This window comes from Chelonia mydas, chromosome 1, assembly GCF_015237465.2.
Source record: "Chelonia mydas isolate rCheMyd1 chromosome 1, rCheMyd1.pri.v2, whole genome shotgun sequence".
Classification (NCBI taxonomy): Eukaryota; Metazoa; Chordata; order Testudines; family Cheloniidae; genus Chelonia; species Chelonia mydas.
The window spans coordinates 50,973,087-50,997,473 of record NC_057849.1 but is presented as its reverse complement, the minus strand read 5'-3'; the positions used below and the strand labels follow the sequence as shown (position 1 = coordinate 50,997,473).

The window sequence follows — 24,387 nt, the reverse complement described above, 5'->3', positions numbered from 1 at the left end:
CTCCTCAAAGGCAGCATAGAGCTGGTCCCACCTCGCTACAGGGGAAGGGGTTCTAGTTCCTGTACTTCCTTATCCCAAGAAGGGCAGTGGGCCTTCGAGTACTCAATACCTTTATCCAGAAATCCAAATTCCATATGATGACGTTCACATCGATTACAGTAGAACCTCAGAGTTATGAACACCCTGGGAATGGAGGTTGTTCGGAACTCTGAACAAAACGTTATGGTTGTTCTTTCAAAAGTTTACTACTGAACATTGACTTAATACAGCTTTGAAACTTTACTATGCAGAAGAAAAACACTGCTTTTAACCATCTTAATTTAAATTAAACAGGCACAGAAACAGTTTCCTTACCGTATTCAATCTTTTTTAAACTTCCACTTTATTTTTTTAGTAGTTTACATTTATGTGTACTGTACTGTATTTTCTCCCACCTCTGCTACTGCCTGATAGCGTACTTCTGGTTCCAAATGAGGTGTGTGGTTGACCGGTCAGTTCATAACTCTGAGGTTCTACTGTATCCCTTCCCTCTCCCCAGGAGCCTGGTTTGTGGCTCTCGACATGAAAGATGCCTAACTTCCACATCACGACTGCCTGGACAGCAAAATCCTGATTGCCTGGCAAGTACCGTTGTCCTTCATGGGTAGTGGACTTGACCCTTCCCAGGTCCTGGTTGTTACTCCTTTCAAACCTCCTACACCACAAGCCACGCTCTCAACAGACGCCTTCCTCATGGTTTGAGGAGCTGACCTCGACTGCCATACTGCACAGTGTGTCTGGATGCCTTGGGAAGCCAGGATGCATATAAACGTCCTGGAGCTGTGGGCGGTCCACCTCAACTGCCTAGCATTTCTTCCCCTCATACAGGCCAAGGACATCCAATTACTCTCCTACAACTTTGCAGCAGTAGTTTACATCAAGAAACAGCATGGTGCCAAGTCTCCCTAACTCTTCAGAATCCATCCACCTTTGGACTGGAGCATCAAATATCAAGTCTAACTCCAGGCCACATACCTCCCAGGCACCCAAAATGCCCTGGCAGATATGCTTAGCCGGACACACTGAACCACAAGTGGGAGCTGAAGGATGCCACACTCCAGTGCCTCTTCTGCCAGTGAGGCACCCCGCACTGGGACCTCTTTGCCACCTGAGAAAACCACAAACTATGGGGGAGCACTCACAGGGTGACCCCCTTTTCTTTCCGTGGACAGGGTCCCTCCACTATGACTTTTCACCCCTTCCCATTCTTCCACAAGTCCTGCACAAGGTCCGCCGGGATCAAGCGACTGTGGCCAAAATGGGGCTGTGAGGATCACATCAGTTTGGTTCAGACCTCCTAAATCTCTCCACCCACACACTACTGCACCTCTGCATGCTAACAGATCTCCTCATGCAAGACCAGGGCCGACTCCGACATCCTAATTCTGGCCCTCTTCGCCTCACAGCTTGGTTTTTGGATGAACTCAGGAATAGACAGAGTGTGCTCCACCACAGTGTGATGTCTCCTTACCTAGAGCAGGAGGGCATCCACCAGGGCCTGCTACTAGACAAAATGGAAGCGCTTCATCTCCTAGGCTCACCATCACCAATGCCCACTGCATATGATATCCATACCTATTGTCCTTGACTACTTTCTCAAACTCAGTCGGGCCTAGCACTCAGATCCATATGGGTCCACCTAGCAACCCTCAGTGCCTTTCTCCCCATGATGGGAAGTGCTTTTGTGTTCACACTCTAACACCATGCACTTCCTAAAAGGTCTGCTGAACACCTTCCTGCCCATACTCAAACACACACCCTCATGAGACTTTAATCTCATTCTCTTCACTCTCATGAAACCACCCTTTGAGCCTTTGACAACTTCCTCCTTTTCCCATCTTTCCATGAAACTAACCTTCTTACCTTGGCTATATGGGTCAGTGATGGCTGACCTGCCCTTACATCATCTATCACAAAGGTAAAGTTTCCTTACCTCTCCACCCTTAATTCCTTCCTAAAGTGCTGTCGGAGTTCCACTTAAATCAGTGTATCCACCTCCCGGAATTCCACTCCAAACCCCACATCTCCCACAAGGACAGGGGGCTCCACTCCCTCAACATCTGACGTGCACTGACATTATAACTTCACCAAACCCATGCCTTCAGCCCATCACCAAGACTCGTTGTAGTGATTGCCGACCATTTTAATGGCTAAGCCCCTCTCCTCACAGTGCATTTCCAAATGGATGTCCAGGTGTATTTGCGAATGCTACACACTCAACTACGTAATGGCCCCGATGTCATCATGGCAAACTCTACACTAGAACAAGTAGCCACATTGACTCATCTCACCAACATCTCCTGAGAGGACGTTTGTCGTGCAGCGACGTAGAGTTCTGTACACATTTTCATGTCTCATTATGCTATCACCCAAGCGGCAGCTACAGATGCAGCTGTGGGCTGCGCTATACTACAGGCCATGCTCCTGAGAACATCCTTGTACCCATCTCCACGCTGCTCACTACTCACCCACATTTGGAATCCATATAGGGACTCACTCAAAGAAGAGGAGGAAGAGGTTCCTTTCCTGTAACTGGAGGTTCTTTGAGTTGGGTGGTCCGTATTTGGATTCCAATATCCGCCATCCATCCCCTCTGCTGTGGACTTGACTGCTCCGTGGTAAGAAGGGTCCTGGAGAGACGTCAAACCACATGGCCTATTATGCCCTTGGCTGAGAATGAAGGGATGCGTTACACCCATGTGGGACAATGGATACTGCTACAAAAACCTTCCAGCTCTGGCGCATGGATGGCACGCATGCACACCCACATGATTGAAATCCAAATAGGAACCATGAACCTGTAACAAGCTCCAGTTACAGGTAAGTAACCTCCTCTTTTGATTTCAGAGTAGTTCTGAGATTGGCCTTCCTTTTCTAGTTTTTGGTTTTTTTTTGTCCATCTTGTTATAATTCATTTCCTCTCTGTTGTTAATTGACTCATTAGTTTTGTAGGAAATTTAGTGTAAACTAAAATACTTGTAGTCTTGGCCAAGTCCATTCTTCTTTGTATTTATTATATTCCATGGATCATTTCTACTCTAGGGACAACTGGAATCTGAACTATTTGCAAACAAACACTTTATGACCCTTTGCCAGGTAATTCTTTGACCTATGTGTCAGGGTCAGGCCAGATGGCTACAGGAGAGTGATAGAAGGCAGATATATTAGCCCCAGGTTAAGTAGGTCCCTTTCCCCTGGGTAAGGTAACAGGGAAGGTTCCAGAACAATCAGGAACTTTCTGGAAACAATTAAGGCAGACAGGCTGATTAGAACACTTGCAGCCAGTCAAGAAGCTGCCAGAATCAATTAAGGCAGGCAGGCTAATCAGGGCACCTGGGTTTAAAAAGGAGCTAACTTCAGTTTGTGGTGTGCGTGCGAGGAGCTGGGAGCAAGAGGTGCAAGAAGCTGAGAGTGAGAAGACGTACTACTGGAAGACTGAGAAGTACAAGCATTATCAGACATCAGGAGGAAAGTCCTGTGGTGAGAATAAAGAAGGTGTTGGGAGGAGTCCATAAGGAAGTAGCCCAGGGAGTTGTAGCTGACACGCAACTTTTACAGGAAGAAAAGGAGTACTTGTGGCACCTTAGAGACTAACCAATTTATTTGAGCATGAGCTTTCGTGAGCTACAGCTCACTTCATCGGATGCATACTGTGGAGTTTCCACAGTATGCATCCGATGAAGTGAGCTGTAGCTCACGAAAGCTCATGCTCAAATAAATTGGTTAGTCTCTAAGGTGCCACAAGTACTCCTTTTCTTTTTGCGAATACAGACTAACACGGCTGTTACTCTGAAACCAGCTTTTACAGGAGTCACTGTAGACAGCTGCAATCCACAGGGCCCTGGGCTGGAACCTGGAGTAGAGGGCAGGCCCGAGTTCCCCCCCATCCCTCCATTGCCTCAACTCTCTACTTGATACCGGAGGAGTTGACCTGGACTGTGGGTTCCACCAGAGGGGAAGGTCTCTGGCCTTTTCCCCGATCTACTAGGTGGATCAGCAGAGACTGCGGGGATTGTTCTTCTTTCCTTCCCCCATGCTGGCCAGTGATGAGGTTAACTGAATGAATGACAGATTTGAGCAATGAAAGTGGCCAAACTGAGGGCTGCTGTGAACCTCTGAGGGGAGCAAATCTGCCAATAAGCGCAGGACTCGCCAAGGCAGAGACGGAACTTTGTCACACCATGTAGTACAAAGAAGTTTCAATTTTCTCTCATCATCATGAGTTTGTATGATGTACCTTCAAGATAAATGGACTTTTCAGAGTTCTCTGCTTCATCATTTAGTTTGAAAACCTGAATGTACCATGCCATGTATTAGAATGTGCCCCAAAGACCTGACTCTTCATCAGTTGTTGCTGGTTGGTTCAGAGGTTCCTGCACTGGGACAAATGTATTTAGTGTAATATCACGTTAGAACACCCTGACTCCCCACTTCTCATACTTGGATATTTTGAGGTCCTAGAGGGGCAGAGATACCAAAAGGCTTTGAATAAGCATACATTTTTTTCTAACCAGAAACGTCCATAGATTGTTATACTGTCAGGATCCTTTGAAAAGAGCATAATTATTCAAAATTCATAATTCATTAGCTTTTAGAAAGTAGCAAACTTTCTAAAGGCATATGAGGATAATATATTCATCCTTACTATTCATTAAAGCTTTTTTTTCCTTAATCTTATCAAACACAAACTCTCGCACACCAGCTGAGTGTCAAAAACAACCTGGAAAATATTTCAAAGTGCTGCAATCAGAAGCACAGTACATCAGTGGTAGGTGTGCATGCCATACATATTTATATACTTTGTTTACAAGCACAGGAATATTAAATATAAAAAATACATAGTAACCTTACTGCAAAGATGTCAGTACAAAACCACTGTATACTGGCTCCAGTGAAGTCCACTGTAACCACCCTCTTTTATGACATATTCTGGAATACTGGTACAATGGCATATGTCTCCAAAAAACAAACCTATGGAAACAGTGGATTCTCCTTTCCTCCTCCCCTCCTCTTACAAATTCAGTGTGATGCTTCTCAATTCAGTGTAAAGGAACTCTTCACACTTCAAAGGGACTCTTCACATAGCATAGCTCATTGCAGGACTGTATGCTAATGTTCTGTGTGGAATATTTTAAGGATGACTATGAATTAAGAAAGTTTCCTGTTGCCATGGCATTGAACACATGTAGGGGTGTGTCATGCAGCTGTGATTTGAATTCAGCAGTTCTTCAGTTGGAGATTTATCTTTTTAATTTTGTTTGGGAAAAATTATAACACTTGTTTTATGGAAGGAAAATCCTGTAGAGTCTTGAAATGGATTGAAGCAAGATCGGGAAAGAACCTGTGACTGCCTCTTTTTTTGCTGATGTGAGGAAGGTGCAAGGTTGCTATTCATTAGCAAGGGGAGGGCAATTAGAAAGCAAAGGAATTTAAATCTCTTGTGTATCTTGTTCTGGCACTCTTCTAATCATTTAGGACTGTGACTGATTGATTACCAGCAGAAAAACAAGGCAAGGGAGTTTCTAATGAAGACACATGGTCTGGGAGGAGGAATTGTCTTGGACACCTGTAAAGAAAGACAAGATTCAAGACCTGGTGGAATAGTAGTCATGACTGGGCTACAGGTATTGAAGGGTATGTGCTGTTTAGGAAAGACCGAAATAAAGGTAAAGGTGGTGGAGTAGCACTGTATATCAATGATGAGATAGAATGTAAAGAAATAAGAAGCGATGAAATGGATATGACTGAGTCTGTCTGGGCAAAAATTAAATTGGGGAAGAAAACTATTAGAGCCTCCCCTGGGATAGTGCTTGGGGTGTGCTATAGACCGCCGGGATCTAATTTGGATATGGATAGAGCCCTTTTTAATGTTTTTAATAAAGTAAATACTAATGGAAACTGTGTGATCATGGGAGACTTTAACTTCCCAGATATAGACTGGAGGACGAGTGCTAGTAATAATAATAGGGCTCAGATTTTCCTAGATGCGATAGCTGATGGATTCCTTCAGCAAGTAGTTGCTGAACCGACTAGAGGGGATGCTATTTTAGATTTGGTCTTGGTGAGTAATGAGGACCTCATAGAGGAAATGGTTGTAGGGGATAATCTTGGCTCAAGTGATCATGAGCTAATTCAGTTCAAACTGAATGGAAGGATTAACAAAAATAAATCTGCAACTAAGGTTTTTGATTTCAAAAGGGCTGACTTTCAAAAATTAAGGAAATTAGTTAGGGAAGTGGATTGGACTGAAGAATTTATGGGTTTAAAGGTAGAGGAGGCCTGGGATTATTTTAAATTAAAGCTGCAGAAGCTATCGGAAGCCTGCATCCCAAGAAAGGGGAAAAAATTCATAGGCAGGAGTTGTAGACCAAGCTGGATGAGCAAGCATCTTAGAGAGGTAATTAAGAAAAAGCAGAAAGCATATAGGGAGTGGAAGAAGGGAGGGATCAGTAAGGCAAGCTACCTTATTGAGGTCAGAATATGTAGGGATAAAGTGAGACAGGCTAAAAGTCAAGTAGAGTTGGACCTTGCAAAGGGAATTAAAACCAATAGTAAAAGGTTCTATAGTCATATAAATAGGAAGAAAACAAAGAAAGAAGTGGGACCGCTAAAAACTGAGGATGGAGTGGAGGTCAAGGATAATCTAGGCATGGCCCAATATCTAAACAAATACTTTGCCTCAGTCTTTAATAAGACTAAAGAGGATCTTAGGGATAATGGTAGCATGATAAATGGGAATGAGGATATGGAGGTAGACATCACCATATCTGAGGTAGAAGCGAAACTCAAACAGCTTAATGGGACTAAATCGGGGGGCCCAGATAATCTTCATCCAAGAATATTAAAAGAATTGGCACAAGAAATTGCAAGCCCATTAGCAAGAATTTTTAATGAATCTGTAAACTCAGGGGTTGTACCGTATGATTGGAGAATTGCTAACATAGTTCCTATTTTTAAGAAAGGGAAAAAAAGTGATCCAAGTAATTATAGGCCTGTTAGTTTGACATCTGTAGTATGCAAGGTCTTGGAAAAAATTTTGAAGGAGAAGGTAGTTAAGGACATTGAAGTCAATGGTAAATGGGACAAAATACAACATGGTTTTACAAAAGGTAGATCGTGCCAAACCAACCTGATCTCCTTCTTTGAGAAAGTAACAGATTTTTTAGATAAAGGAAACGCAGTGGATCTAATTTACTTAGATTTTAGTAAGGCGTTTGATACGGTGCCACATGGGGAATTATTAGTTAAATTGGATAAGATGGGCATCAATAGGAAAATTGAAAGGTGGATAGGGAATTGGTTAAAGGGGAGACTACAACGGGTCCTACTGAAAGGTGAACTGTCAAGTTGGAGGGAGGTTACCAGTGGAGTTCCTCAGGGATCGGTTTTGGGACCAATCTTATTTAATCTTTTTATTACTGACCTGGGCACAAAAAGTGGGAGTGTGCTAATAAAGTTTGCAGATGATACAAAGCTGGGAGGTATTGCTAATTTAGAGAAGGACAGGGATACCCTACAGGAGGATCTGGATGACCTTGTAAACTGGAGTAATAGGAATAGGATGAAATTTAATAGTGAGAAGTGTAAGGTCATGCATTTAGGGATTAATAACAAGAATTTTAGTTATAAGCTAGGGACGCATCAACTAGAAGTAACGGAGGAGGAAAAGGACCTTGGAGTATTGGTTGATCATAGGATGACTATGAGCTGCCAATGTGATATGGCTGTGAAAAAAGCTAATGTCGTCTTGGGATGCATCAGGAGAGGTATTTCCAGTAGGGATAAGGAGGTTTTAGTACCGTTATATAAGGCACTGGTGAGACCTCACCTGGAGTACTGTGTGCAGTTCTGGTCTCCCATGTTTAAGAAGGATGAATTCAAACTGGAACAGGTACAGAGAAGGGCTACTAGGATGATCCGAGGAATGGAAAACTTGTCTTATGAAAGGAGACTCAGGGAGCTTGGCTTGTTTAGCCTAACTAAAAGAAGGTTGAGGGGAGATATGATTGCTCTCTATAAATATATCAGAGGGATAAATACCAGAGAGGGAGAGGAATTATTTAAACTCAGTACCAATGTGGACACAAGAACAAATGGATATAAACTGGCCACTAGGAAATTTAGATTAGAAATTAGACGAAGGTTTCTAACCATCAGAGGAGTGAAGTTTTGGAATAGCCTTCCGAGGGAAGTAGTGGGGGCAAAAGATCTATCTTGCTTTAAGATTAAACTCGATAAGTTTATGGAGGAGATGGTATGATGGGATAACATGGTTTTGGTAATTAAATATTCATGGTAAATAGGCCCAATGGCCTGTGATGGGTTTTAGATGGGGTAAGATCCAAGTTACCCAGGAAAGAATTTTCTGTAGTATCTGGCTGATGAATCTTGCCCATATGCTCAGGGTTTAGCTGATCGCCATATTTGGGGTCGGGAAGGAATTTTCCTCCAGGGCAGATTGGAAGAGGCCCTGGAGGTTTTTCGCCTTCCTCTGTAGCATGGGGCACGGGTCACTTGCTGGAGGATTCTCTGCTCCTTGAGGTCTTTAAACTACAATTTGAGGACTTCAATAGCACAGATATAGGTGTGAGGTTTTTTTGTAGGAGTGGTGGGTGAAATTCTGTGGCCTGCGTTGTGCAGGAGGTCAGACTAGATGATCATAATGGTCCCTTCTGACCTAAATATCTATGAATCTATGAATTAGGCTGTAACTTTATTATGTAACTCTTCTGGGAACTATCCAGCAATAACTCATACAGTGCAGGTCATGATTCCTTCCTTAATCATTTCCACCTGGTGGGGGGTTGCTGTCAGCCACCCAGCTTTCCAACACCCAGCCTTACCTCTGGGACCCCTTGTGTAAGGATTAGGGTACTGGCTTTGCTGTACCAGACATTTGGAGCCCCAATCCGAATCCCAGTCCTCACCTTATTTAGACTTCTCCTAAATCTACTTCCAATTCTAGATCCCCCGTGGAATAAATGTCTGCCCTGGACACCTGTCACAGGGAGGTGCCTGCAAGTACCTTGGCTACTAATCTGGGCATGAGTGGGGGCTCAGGCTGGAGGAGCAAGGTTTATATATCCTCTCCTTGGTGTGCAAGGGGAATAGCTTACCTGAGCTCCATTGGTCCACTCTCTTTTGCAGGTAATGTCTTCTCTTTCTTTTCTTGGCCATCCCAGTCTCCTGACCCCTGAGGGAGTACGAGTACCCTTAAAGGAGTCACTACCCTTTTCTCCCCATTAGTCCAGACAAAGACCCCCCACCTTGGAGGTTTCGGGGTTGCACTCTTACCAAATAACAGATTCAGTGAAGCAAGATGCATGTGGGATAGTTTCCTTCTGTCACTGACCTTGCATGGTGTCATGCTCTCGCTCTCACTCACACCCTAATATCCATTAAATAGATGAGAGGTGAGGAAATGGGCTATCACAATCCACGATGGGATCAGCTGATATGTAAGTACCGGTTACTATACTGGAGGACTGGAACACAGTGAATATCATACTGTTGCCCTTTTTGACCTGAGCAGATAGTCAAAGTTGGGTGTTCCAGTTGGGAGTAGAAATTGGTGATACTCAGCTATTTCTTAGCAGTTTTCATAGAATCACAGGACTGGAAGGGACCTCAAGAGGTCATCTAGTCCAGTCCCCTGCACTCATGGAAGGACGAAGTGTTATCTAGACCATTCCTGACAGGTGTTTGTCTAACCTGCTCTTAAAAATCTCCAATGATGGAGATTCCACAACCTTCCTAGGCAATTTATTCCAGTGCTTAATTACCGACAGTTAAGAATTTTTTCCTAAAGTCCAACCTAAACCTCCCTTGCTGAAATTTAAGCCCATTGCTTCTTGTCCTATCCTCAGAGATAAAAGAACAATTCTTCTCCTTCTGCCTTGTAACAACCTTTTATGTATTTGAAAACAGTTATCATATTCCATCTCAGTCTTCGCTTTTTCACACTAAACAACCCTAATTTTTCAATCTTCCCTATAGGTCATGTTTTTCTAGACCTGTAATTATTTTTGTTGCTCTTCTCCAGATTCTCTCCAATTTGTCCACATCTTTCCACACAATACTCCAGTTGAGGCCTAATCAGTGTGGAGTAGAGTGGAAGAATTACTCCTCGTGTCTTGCTTACAACACTCCTGCTAATACATCCCAGAATTATGTGGTGATTGTGTGTCTTTTTTCAAATAGGTTTCAGAGTAACAGCCGTGTTAGTCTGTATTCGCAAAAAGAAAAGGAGGACTTGTGGCACCTTAGAGACTAACCAATTTATTTGAGCATGAGCTTTCGTGAGCTACAGCTCACTTCATCGGATGCATACTGCGGAAGTGAAGAAACAGATTGATAGAGCCAGTTTCTTCACTTCCGCAGTATGCATCCGATGAAGTGAGCTGTAGCTCACGAAAGCTCATGCTCAAATAAATTGGTTAGTCTCTAAGGTGCCACAAGTCCTCCTTTTCTTTTTTCAAATAGTGTTACACTGTTGACTCATATTTAACTTGTGGTCCACTATGACCCCCAGATCCCTTTCCGCAGTTCTCCTTCCTAGGCAGTCATTTTCCATTTTGTATGTGTGCAACTGATTGTTCCTTCCTAAATGGAGTACTTTGCATTTGTCCTTATTGAATTCCATCCTGTTTACTTCAGACCATTTCTCCAGTTTGTCCAGATCGTTTTGAATTTTAATCCTATCCTCCAAAGCTCTTGCAACCCATCCCAGCTTGGTATCGTCCACAGACTTTTTAAGTGTACTCTCTATGCCATTATCTAAATCATTGATGAAGATATTGAACAGAACCTGATCCAGAACTGATCCCTATGGGACCCCACTGACTATGCCCTTCCAGCATGGCTGTGAACCACTGATAACTACTCTCTGGGAATAGTTTTCCAACCAGTTATGCATCCACCTTATAGTAGCTCCATCTAGATTGCATTTCCCTAGTTTGGTTATGAGAAGGTCATGAGAGACAGTATCAGAAGCTTTAGTAAAGTCAAGATATACCCCTATCTACAAAGCTTGTTTCCCTGTCAAAGAAAGATATTAGGTTGCTTTGACATGATTTGTTCTTGACAAATCCACGCTGACTGTTACATATTACCTTATTATTTTCTAGATGTTTGCAAATGGATTGCTTAATGATCTGCTCCATTATCTTTCCGGGTACAGAAGTTAAGCTGACTAGTCTGTAATTCTCCGGGTTGTCCTTATTTTCCTTTTTATAGATTGGCATTATATGTGTCCTTTTCCAGTCTTCTGGAATCTCTCCCATCTTCCATGACTTTTCAAAGATAATCGCTAATGGCTCAGATATCTCCTCAGTCAGCTCCTTGAGTATTCTAGGATGCATTTCATCAGGCCCTGGTGACTTGAAGACATCTACTTTGTCTATGTAATTTTTAACTTGTTCTTTTCCTATTTTAGCCTCTGATCCTACCTCATTTTCACTGGCATTCACTATGTTAGATGTCCAATCACCACCAACCTTTTTGGTGAAAACCGAAACAAAGAAGTCATTAAGTACTTCTGCCATTTCCACATTTTCTGCTATTTCCCCCCATCATTGAGTAAAGATCTTACCCTGTCCTTGTCTTCCTCTTGCTTCTAATGTATTTGTAGAATGTTTTCTTGTTACCCCTTTGACTCTAGCTAGTTTGATTTTGTTTTGTGCCTTGGCCTTTCTAATTTTGTCCCTACATACTTGTGTTATTTGTTTATATTCATATTCATCCTTTGTACAAAGTGTGTACAAAGTCCTGTGTGTCTGAATGCAGAGGGAATCAAATAGCAGGAAACAGTTACTTTTGCTCACACCATCAAGAGAGCTTTTTTCAAACTGCACCCCATCCCAAAAAACCTCTCCTCAGTTTTCTTTCAAAGTCAGCCACACATTTTCAGCTACTCCTTCTGTGTGTGTGTGTGTGTGTGTGTGTGTGTGTGTGTGTGTGTCTCTCTCTCGCTCTCTCTCTCTCTCTCTCTCTCTCTCTCTCTCTCTCTCAGATCCCAGGCACAATATGCAGTTGAACCTTTCTCCCACGTGGTGCTAGTGTCTGGGCAGACTCTGTTAGGCCTTGTTTTAACTCTCTCTTACAACTGACTTTAAATGGAGAACTCATTCACACATCAGTTTCAAGAGGTTTTAACTCGACCATAACAAAGTTTTACCCAGCTCATAACAGTACCTATCTTTTAAAAATGACACTGGGGTGATCATGTGTAAGCCTACGATTTTGTTGCGGAGGTCACTGAATCCGTGACTTCCAGAGACCTCTGTGACTTCACCACCATGGGTGGTGTCGGGACTCTGTCGCTCCCCATTTTGTCACAGATATTTTTAGTAAAAGTCACGGACAGGAAAATGGATGTCTATGAATTTTTCTTTACTGGTGACCTGTCTGTGACTTTTACAAAAAATATCTGTGCCAAAATCTTAGCCTTAAACATGTGGTATGTGGACCAAATAGCCTTACTTCAGAACCAGGTAAACTGATTGAAATGATAATTAAAAATAGAAATATAAAACATCTAAACGAACATACTATGCTGATTTGTTCCTATCACAGTGTCTCTGAAGTAAAATTTTGCCTCACTAACCTACTAGAGTTCTTTGAGCTTGTCAACAAAACAGTTGATAAAGCAGAAACCAGCTGATATAACTTACAGGAGTTTCAAAAAGCCTTTGAATGTATTTTGAGTGGCTTTAGCTTCAAAAGAAGCTATTAAAGAAACTAAGTACCCAAGAGGTAAAGCATTGTTGTAGATTAGAAATTGGGTAAGTAGAAAACAGAGTGGAGAAAATTTGGTCAATTTTCATTTTGGCAACAAATAAAGGGGGTGGGGAGGATGCTCTAAGGTGCCACGTTAGGACTGGTGGTGCCTAATAGACACCAATGATCTGGAAAAAGGGGGTGAATAGTAAAGCTAGTCAGGATTTTTTCAACTGATTTTTTTTTAAATAAAAAAAGAGCAATTTGTCAAAATCAAAACTGTTTGGAAAACAGGGTCAAGCTTGGCAAATTTCCCAGCTTGAAGAAATGTTGAAGGAAAAATGTTTTCAAAATGTTGAATCAGAATGTTTCAACTTTTTTCAAAATGAAAAACTCCAGTTTTCCAGTTTGAAATGACTTTTTTAGTTTCAAAATTCAAGCTAGACTGAAAAAAGGTTAAAAAAAGAAAAAAGGTCAAAATAGAAATGAAACATTTCAAAATCATCAGAACAAAATGTTTTGATTTACCCAAAGTGGAAAGAAGAAATGGCTTTTCGGATCACAGATATTTTTGAGATTTTGACTTTGTCCCAATTTAAGATGGAAAAAAAATTTAAAACTGTCAGGTATTTGTGGGACAGGAATACTCGTTCCTACCCAGCTTTAGCAAATAGCACAGTGGCAGCATTTGCCAACAGCAAGTTTGTGTTAACAAATGCAATATAAAGCACATTGGATGGAATTATTTCTGTAACCACTGAGCGGAAAGTCCCAGACAGCCATTCTGGACAGCACTTTGCTCTATGTCAGGGGTCTGCAACCTATGGCACGCGTGCCACAGACGGCACGTGAGCTGATTTTTAATGGCACGCTGCTGCTTGCCGGGTCCCAGCCGCCGGACCCGCTTAGCCCGCTGCCAAACCCAGGCCAGCAGCGGGCTGAGCGGGGCCGCTGGACAGGATCCCGGCTGGCAGCAGCATGCCATTAAAAATCCTGCCCGCCCCTCAGGGGCAGGGTGAAGAAGCTTGGTCCTGCCAGCTGCTGCTGCAGGGCAGGCAAGCTCCCCCATTCCCCGCCTCTTCCCCCAGCATGCTGGGTTCCTGCCCCTCCTCCTCTCCCTCCCTCCCTGCCACCGATCAGCTGATGGCCCTTGCGAGGAGAGGGAGAAGCAGAGCTGCAGCATGCTCACTGCTCAGGGAAGGAGGCGGAGAAGAGGTTGGGACGGGGCCTTGGGGAAGGGGGGTGGAATCAGGGCATATCCCCTCCAGCCCCCTGCCATGAGCCGCTCTGGGCAGGGGGCTGGGAGCACCCCCATGACCCTAGCCCACACCCCCAGCCCTCTGCCCTGACCCCTGCACCCCCACATACACACCCAGCCTTCTGCCCTGACCCCTGCACCCCCCCACAACCCCAGCCCTGACTCCATCACCCCCACACATACCCAGCTCCCCACACCCCATGCCCTGACTCTTGCACCCCCCACATTCCCACCCCAACCCTGAGCACCAAACGGGAGCTCCTGTACCCCCCCCCCCATTGCCACCTGCACCCCTCACACCAAATGGGAGCTGCCCAGATAAGCACTCCACACCCAAACCTCCTGCCCCAACCCTGAGCCCCCTCCCCCATTCTAGCTCCTGGCCAGTCCCTACACCCCAACCCCCAGCCTGATCCTTCATCCCCAGTCCTGTGCTCAGCGCACTCCCACCCTCATCTCAGTGCAGAGAGAGAGGAATAGAATGGGCTAGAACCAGGGAGAAGGTAGGTACCCACTCTCAGGGGTGGCAGGTTTGTAGAAATTTTGGTGGTGCCCAGAACCTGCCCTCCCCCTAAACTCCGCCCCCACCTGCCTAAGGCTCTGGGAAGGAGTTTGGGTGGGGGAGGGGGTCTGGGATGGAGTTTGGGTGCTGGGCGCAGGCTCCGGGCTGGGGCAGGGGTGCAGGAAGGGATGAGGGGTGCAGGCTCTGGGACGGAGTTTGGGGTTAGGAGGGGGTGCAGGGCTAAGGATGAGGGGTTTGGGGTGTGGGGGAGAGGGCTTTGTCTGGGGCTGGAGATGAGGGGTTTGGGGCATAGCAGAGGCTCAGGGCTAGGGCAGAAGGGCAGCCTGCCCTGGCCCCATTGAAGGGGGGCATTAGGACCCTGTGGCAGCAGTTGATGCCGGAAGCCGGCAGAGCAGAGTCAGCATGAGCTGCAGGCTCTGGGGCGGGGGAGGCGCGTGGGGGCAGAAGGCGGGGCAGGGCCGGGATCCCAGACCGATCCCAGACCGGCAGCCGGGACCCTGGCTGAGCGGGGCCAGCGGACAGAACCCCAGACCAGCAGCAGTCGCAGCGGTCTGGGGTTCTAGCTGCCGGCCCCTTGCCAGCCAGGGTCCCGGTTGCGGGCCCCGCTCAGCCTGCTGCCGGCCTAGGTGAACGGAACCCCAGGCCAGCGGCGGGCTGAGCGGGGCTGCGGCGTAAGATCAACATTTTAATTTAATTTTAAATGAAGCTTCTTAAACATTTTGAAAACCTTGTTTACTTTACATATGGCAATAGTTAGTTATATAATATATAGACTTATAGAGAGAGACCTTCTAAAAACATTAAAATGTATTACTGGCACGCGAAACCTTAAATTAGAGTGAATAAATGAAGACTCAGCACACCACTTCTGAAAGGTTGCCGACCCCTGCTCTATGTGTAGTTGAGGTGTTTTAACAAACAAGGAAACAAAACCAAATAACTTTAAGGTGGATCAGAAGTGAAATGGAATAAAAAATATTGAAATATTATTTCATTATATAAACACTGATGGCACACGCTTTTAGAATACTACATTCAGTTCTAGTCAACTTATCTCAGAGATGTAACAGAAATAGAAGGGGTACAGGTGATGAAAATGGTTAGAGAGCTAGAGGAGACTTGAAAAGAGATTGAAAAGACTGGGTCTTTTTAGCTTACATTGGAGGCAAATGAGAGGTCAGAATGGAAGAACAAAGTTAGTTGTTTCAGAGTAACAGCCGTGTTAGTCTGTATTCGTAAAAAGAAAAGGAGTACTTGTGGCACCTTAGAGACTAACCAGTTTATTTGAGCATGAGCTTTCGTGAGCTAAGTGAGCTGTAGCTCATGAAAGCTCATGCTCAAATAAACTGGTTAGTCTCTAAAGTTAGTTGTGTGGAGGAGATAAATCCTGCATTCCTATGTACACTTTCTCACAATACAGGAACAAGTGGCCTTCAGTGAAGATGAAGGGTACACATTTTATAATGGAAAAAGGAAATACCTTTTTTCACAATGTGGACCTTATTGCCACAAAATACCAGTGAGGCCAAGAGCTTAAAAGGATGTTCAGAAAAGGGCTAAGCATTTGTGTTCTGTTAAGGATCTTAGACTGCTTTCATCACTATAATCCAGGGACATCTGCCTACCAATATTGGCCTAATTCTCTTCTTGCATTGGTTTTATTTATGCAGATGGAAGCCAATAGAATTACCACAGCGTTCCACAGGTGTGAGGGAGAAATCAGGCCTATTTTTCTCAATGGAGAAGGGATGTTAGAGATCAGTATAAAACACAGAAAGTTAAAGGTTTTCTCTTTAACCCTAAGCACAAGCCTAGTCATCCTTGCTTCTAGTTGAGGGATGGACAGCAAGTTAATTCAGCTTCTGTCTCACTCCTCTTCTTCCTTCATCTTTTTTACCAGTTTCACCAGGCTTCTTTATTTTTCTTTCCCTCCCGGCTGATGAATGGGATCATTCTTGGCCCCTTTTCACTTCATAGCTCCCTAAAGTCCCCAAACGACTGAAACAGGGCACCTTTACAGAGGTAGATGCTGCACATCTGCCAGCTCCCTTCCATCAGTTGGCTTCTTCGATGTGGAGACATTCTTGTCAGTGTTCCTTATGTCTTGTCCCTGGTCATGGAGATGAGGCAAAGATGTGGCTGACAGTCCAGGGGAGGCACCTGGACCTGTCTCAAAGGAGGCAGATGCAGTCAGGTTGTGCTGTGCCTAGAAGAGTAAACAGACTCTTTCCTTCATCTGACAACAGATCCTCCCTCCTCCCCAGCCCAGAGCACAGCCCTCCTCAGGCTCCTTAGGCACTGGTCAGTCCAGAAGACTTAATATCTGTCTGTATCCTAAAGGTTAAGTTGATTTGTAAAATGTCTCTTGCTGTGTGGGAAAGATTATATAGGAGACCTGTGAAGAAAAAGAACATATTTCCGTACATTATAAAGACATTTGGTAAGAGTTAGAATCCCTGACACTGTGCATCCTCCTTTAGAGCAAAGGCAGTTAATATTGGCACCAAATGTCTTTCATTCCTCCTCCTAATCTGATTGCTCAGACTGTAGGAAAATGAACATTTCCTTTGCATTTTTAGATGGTTTTGTCAGTCTCACCGATGATCTCATCCTTAAACCTGAAAATAATCCCTCTGCTTAACTGAAGGATGTAGCTCTTATAGATACATTATGAGAAATGGTTTAGGCTTTTTGGGGTGTCTGTATCTTGGGGTTTGCCCAGCTTAGCAAGTATTTTCCAACTTGTAGTTCTTTAAAATTTCTTTTTATTTAAATGTAGGACTGAATGCTCCCCAATAAGTGTTTAGGGTGTTGGTAAATATTCTTTATAAAGTTTCAAATTCTTTTTTTATTTTGGTTTTAATCTTTGAAAAGCCACATTTATGCCAATATCCCACTTCTGAACCATTGCCAGGCTGATTCATGTCTGTTTAGCTATAACTAATTACGGTAACAATTAATTTCCTGAACCAGATAGTATTTAGGAAAATGCATCATATTGGATTTAAAAGCAACCTTGGGTTGCTCACTCCCTAAATTCATGAGGATCCTGTAGGCTTTGGTATTTTGAGCAACCTTAGGCAGCTGTTTACAATATACTGATTAGACCCTTTTTATCCTATAATAATAATTATAATATTGGGGTCTGAGGTTATTTTTTGTAATACAATTCTAACATAAAAACCCCATAAGGTAACTCCCTCATATAGATCTTTCAGCATGTCTTCCTTTCCTGTATCCATCTTCTAGATTCATTAGGCCACAGATAGTCTTCACTATTTGTCTTGCTACACTACTTAGTATATTCTGGGTGCTTAACAAATAATACTGTATATTGAAGAATTGTCAATATCATTCAAAATCCCTAATATTTAAAATGAAAACAAGAACTGCACATAGCTGTCATCCTTTCTGTTCTTTTCAGATCAAGGTGAGCAGGATTCCTATCCCAGTGGTTATTGGATTGACAGGTTGTTTTATTTTTTCTAGACAGCTTAGTTTTATGTCGGTCTTCCTCAAATACCACTGCCTGGCACTGACTTTCATTGGCCATATTATAGGCAGATCTGAGGCAGTAAATGGAAAGTTTCACTTTTCAATATTCTGAATCCCTGGAGGTACATTACATAATCTTATTTGGATTTGCTGGGAACGAGCTACCGTGTGTTTAACTCCTTTAGTGCCAACTAGCAGGAAACAGACACATACACAAGAGTGGTTTCTTAAGATGAAAAAAATGTGTTTTTTCCCATCATTTATGTACTTTCTTCATTTCTTAATGATATTTTGAGAGTTTTACCACCCTTACCAACAACCACGTTACACACAAATGCACACCTAATTAATTGTTTCTTGAAACTATAAGCCAAAAAAAAGAGAGAATCCATATCAGTCGTACAGGTGCATCTTTGCATGAGCACCTTGTGTGGGTGACACAGACCAGAACTGTAGGGGCAGCAAGGTCTGTAATTTCATGGATGAACCATTAGGCCAGAACAAAATGACCCTGTGGAAAGGATCTGCAAGAATGTGGTCCCTAATGTACTTTATTTTAAATTAATGGCCTAGCTTCAGTAAGGGACCATGTGAGGGAAGAGGGAAAATAAAGGTGTCAAGGTTCCTTCCCCACTCTGAACTCTAGGGTACAGATGTGGGGACGTGCATGAAAGACCCCCTAAGCTTATTCTTACCAGCTTAGGTTAAAACTTCTCCAAGGCACAAATTTCTTTCTTGCCTTGGGAACTAGCTTAGGTTAAAAACCTGGTACGCTGCCACCACCGAGCGATTTAAACAAAGAACAGGGAAAGAGCCCACTTGGAGACGTCTTCCCCCCAAGCCCTACTCCCCCTTTCCTGGGGAAGGCTTGATAATAATACCCTCACCAATTGGTACAGGTGAACACAGACCCAAACCCTTGGATCTTAAGAACAAGGAAAAATCAATCAGGTTCTTAAAAGAAGAATTTTATTTAAAGAAAAGGTAAAAGAATCACCTCTGTAAAATCAGGATGGTAAATACGTTACAGGGTAATCAGATTCCAAACATAGAGAATCCCTCTAGGCAAAACCTTAAGTTACAAAAAGACACAAAAACAGGAATCTACATTCCCTCCAGCACAGTGAATTTCACAAGCCAAAAAAACAAAAGAAAATCTAACACATTTTCTAGCTAGATTACTTACTAACTTTACAGGAGTTGGAAGGCTTGCATCCTTGATCTGTTCCCGGCAAAGGTATCACACAGACAGGCAAAAACCCTTTGTCGTACCCCCCGCTCCAGATTTGAAAGTATCTTGTCCCCTCATTGGTCATTTTGGGTCAGGTGCCAGTGGGGTTACCTTAGCTTCTTAACCCTTTACAGGTGAAAGAGTTTTGCCTCTGGCCAGGAGGGATTTTATAGCACTGTATACAGAAAGGTGGTTACCCTTCCCTTTATAGTTATGACAAAAGGCCTAACCGCCAACTCAGCTCATATTAGGCGTCATTAAAGAAGAATTAGAGAGATTATCTAAATGCCCATGACTGTTATCAGTATTCCAAGACATCTGATTTTCACGCCATAGACAAATCTGAAGTTAGTTTAAAATCTTACTTTGACAAAAGTCTACAAAGCTATGAGTGAACATCTTCTTTTATATTAAAAAAAAAAAAAAAAAAAAAAAAAAAAAAAGCATGGTAGGTGGACCATGAACAACTGTGACTTATTTTTTCAGAGCGGCTGAAAGTCAGTAGGAGCTGCAGGTACTCAGCACCTCTGTAAGTCTGACTGCTGTTAGCTTAACTTGAGTGTCTTCTACTATCTGCGAAATAGGATCTAGTTCCAAAAAGACCCACACTTCCCTGCAACTTATGCCATTGGTACTACTGGTACTTACTTAAACAGCTTTTAAAATTAGCTCTTTTAAATTTGATACAACCTATCTGTCTGCTATTTAAAAAAACTTATAGGAGGTAGAGTATAGAGAAAGAAGATAAGGTAATATTTTTAAAAAATATCATGTGACTTAGAAGCCTAAATCTCATTGCAAGTCAGCAGGGCTTAGACCCTTAAGTCATGTCAGTGCTTTAAATTCTAGAGTAATAAACAACTCTAGAATTTAAGGAGGATTCCCTGAAATGTTACTTACTGTAGATCCTGTCCAACAATACCCACAACAACAGTCATTTCAGTTTCTACAACTGGCTAGTGCATTATGGTTTTAAAACCCCCGATAAAACCAGTTATAACCAAAACATAACCTTGGGTCATGTCCTTGCTATCTTCAGTTTTCCCCTCTTACTGTCTTCAACTGACCTCAAACCTTTTTCACAGTAGCAACCTCAATTTTCCATACTCTTCTACACTTACGCCAACTTAAACCAAAGTCTAATTTCTACTTAACGTATTTTATAGGCTGCTCCCAGCATATTGCCACATTTGGTTTTGACCTGTGGAACTTACTAAAAGAGAAGGATGGATAGTCTCAGAGATTGGTAAACAGGTATTAGCTGAACAAGGTCCATATGCCAGTTTTACATGATGCTATACCAGACTAAAGTAGCTATATACTTATGAGTAATTGGATGACATCTCACCACTAGCATTTCTGCCTTTTCACGAGTCCAGGTTCCCTGAAACATATGTTCTCTTCTCTAATGACAAGCATGGAAATGAGTGTATCTTTGGACACAGTTTCTGCTACAGAATGTCCTTTATTGATGAGATACTCTGTCTTAACATGTTAGCTGTGTTACGGCCCTCTTGAGAGAGAATATTTCTCTTTGCCAGATCAGAAGGGAAACTTAGGGACATTCTCAGCTGATCACCATAGGATGTACACAATCCTAAGCCATATTATAATATATATTCTATTTTAAAAGGCCTATAAGATGCTCTACAACTGTGCGCCTTCCTACTTACTATCTCTTATATTACGCCCTGTACTACCACAAGAAGTGCTAGCCTTGACTCCCTATTTGCCCATTTTTTCCATGACCACCTAAGCAATTCACTCTGTATGAAATTCCCCACTTGAACTGATTCATTGTCTTCTGTTTCAAATCCCTCTTCAAGACTCTTCTTTCTCTCTCTAGTTCTGCGGCCACTACCCATCTCTGTTTCTCCTTCACCAGGGTCCCTTCAAGAACTCATGATATTTCAAGTTGCCTTCTCAGCCCAAAATCCTTTAATTCAGTCTTACATCAAGTTGGCAATAGCTTGTCTAAAACAGAACTCAAAGTCTGAAAACAAACACAAAATCTTTCTTTAGGTTCAGCTTCACCCAATCTCCTGTTCTGGGCTTCCCTAGTTTGCTACCTGGCCTCCTGCATCTGTCAGTTTCAGCTACCTCTCAGCTATACTCCCTTCTTGCTGCCTTTTATATAGATATTTTTGATTCCCCTCAGGTGAGGTTCATCTTGTAATCAGGGTTGGCTTAGCCCCGGGTTCTCCAGTCCCAAGCCACTCTGTTACACTCTCCCTAAGGGCCAAGCAATTGGCAAACAAATAGGTTAAGTGGCAGTCAGGTGTAGCTGATATGTATCTGTTTATTAAAAAATACATAGCTAATGCCAGTATTTCTCATACTTTTGAAAGATGATTCCCCTTCAGGAAAAGGAAACCAATTACATCCTCCTTTCATTCCATTCATTTGTGCTGTTTAACAATGTAGATATTTTAAAATATCATTGACATCTGAGTTAACATTTTTTTTAAACAAATGAGGCAGTTCACACCTCAGAGCTTTCTCCAAATGAAGGAAGACTGTGTCGGTTACACTGGCATCATATTTTCAAGGTTTTACTCAGAACTGCAACAGCTAAAGAATGACTTTTTTTTTTAAATGAAAGTGGAAACTCTGGAGAAGATTCGAAAGGCCTGTCCCCACCTCCCCTCTCCTCCCAGCTAGTCCTTCACACGGCCCAAACTTTGAGAAACACTGATCTATGTAATATGTATGAAAACTCTGTATTTTTGCATCCCTCTCTCCACCATTATATATTGCTTGTCTTCCTAGATCACAGGAACTTTAGGGCAGGGACTGAGATATGAATAGCACCATGCATATTTTGGGTGCGACTAGAATACAGATCATTTAAAAGATTACATGCACACATGCATTTAACTATCCTTTGGTCTAGCTGAAAAAACGTCCTTCATGCAGTGAGAAGTATAAGTAAGTTTAGAGGGAGAGAGTACCTCACTTTCTTTTCCTTCACCACCTCTAGCACCTTTTTGTTTTCATCTGCATATTATTTCCAGTTCTGAACTCTTCTGATAGAAAACTCAGAGTAGAGTGCCTAAATAAATACATGGGGGAAGATCCTCTGCTGGTGTCATTTTTCATAGTTCCATCAATGGAGCTATGACAATTGACTCAACTTGAGGATCTGCCCCATGTTCAATCTTTGCTGCTGCTGTTGCTGATCCCTTTTCCTTGTGCTGTGCTTGGATTACTGGACACAGTGCTTACTGGAAGTTATGGACAATGCAGAATAATCAGTTCAGCACAATGTGACAAAGGAAGTAGATCTTTCAAATACAACAAAGTGCTTTCAAAAAATACATCTACCCACTCAGTAAGGACAGCCTTCAGCCAAGTACGTACTAGAGGGCAGAGGTTTTTATCCTTAATCCCAAAATTCCATTTTAAAAAGTTTGAACAGTTTCCTCACACACTGGAAGTTCATTTATCATTACAAGTAGAATTGCTGTCAGATCTCGTACTAAGATGATGCTCAGATATCACAATGCCGCATTAGAAATGCCTAGCAAGACAGAATAAACATTTATAGTTCTGTCACAGTTGCTACCTTTCCCCCATTTATTGTCACTGTTTGCATACAGTCATCTTGATGCAGATGGTGGCTCACCTGTGCTCTTTTCCATTTCTTAAAGGAGCTTTTTGGAAGTGAATTAATTGATACTGGCCTAATTTTCTTTAAGTTGCATGTGATGCATAGACCCCATAATGAAGAGAAAAAAGAAACAAAAATATACAAGTCCTACAGGAAAAAGTTAACCACTGGCTATTTCAAAGCCACCACAATTCTAATTAAAGTCTTAGTCTTAAACAACTAATTTTTGGGGGTATGAATCTGTGTATAGATTAGCTGGAAGCCAAAACTGGGAAAATACATTGGCAAAAGTGTAAAATAAAATGAGCTTATTCATAGCGCTTAACTTGACACTAAGTTAAGTAGAATTTAGAGTATGTATTTGAAAACCCAGTAGATTTTTCCTCTGGATGTTGCTTTTATTTGATCACTAAGATTTCATCAAATATTTTAGTTGTAAGATAACCAATGCTTATTGATTCCAGTGGGATAAATACTGGTACATTTTATACCCTATCTTGTAATAACTTCATAATGTTTATTTTGAAATAGTCCTGTATGCCCCCCACATGGAGAAATTAGAATGAACAGGCCTAGCATGGAGTTGCAATGGAGAATGGCTCGCGCTGCCTAGAGATCCTGGGGAGAAACCATGACCCCCAACAAATCCCATGCTGGTTCCTTTTGACCCTCAGTGCTTGGCATTGTTGAGGGCATCTCCAAATTAACTAGTTAATATATTGGCTTTTACAACCCGTTGCTGTAACCAGTTGAGCCAGTTTATGGTCTGTTATAGGGAAAGGAACAAGTAGAAATGAAGTGTGGAAATAGGCGGGTGAAGGAGGATCAAATGGCAATACGGAGCAGGTGGAACAGGGGAAGGATTTAAAAATAACTAGTAGAGGAGCAGTTGGGGACAGAGTATTTTGTGTGTGTGTGTGGGTGCGTGCATACAAAACACTAGTAAAGTTAGTACAAACTAAAATTTCATACAGACTATGACTTGTTTATACTGCTCTATACTATACACTGAAATGTAAGTACAATACTGATTTATTTTATAATTATATGGTAAAAATGAAAAAGTAAGCCATTGTTTTCAGTAGTAATGTGGCTATGACACTTTTTTGTATTTTTATTTCTGATTTTATAAGCAAGTCACTTTTAAGAGAGGTGAAACTTGGGGGTACGCAAGACAAATCGGATTCCTGAAAGGGGTACAGTAGCCTGGAAAGGTTGAGCACCACTGTTTTAAAGTATCAGGCAACCCTAACTATAGGCAGCAGTACTAGCTCCTCCTTTGATAATCTCAATAATGTGTTTTGCAGTTGTAAGGGGATACTGCACTATCACAGTGAATGGTGCTTTACTGACAAAAAGTTCTGGCACCAAAAAGCTTTCAGTTTAAATGTGATGACGTAAACTTGAGTCGCAGAACTGAATTATTTATCATTTCTTAGGACATGACTGATCATGAAATGTTTCTGTATTTTGTGGATGTGAAATGCTTTTCCAAAAGTCTTCTGTAACAGCAG

The 24,387-nt window shown here is 42.5% G+C and overlaps 1 protein-coding gene across 6 annotated transcripts in view; it reads left to right on the top strand.

Moving 5' to 3' along the window:
• Window positions 1–24,387, top strand: part of DCLK1 (doublecortin like kinase 1) — a 332,990-nt gene that overhangs the window by 182,277 nt on the left and 126,326 nt on the right. The gene's annotated exons all lie outside the window — the stretch shown is intronic.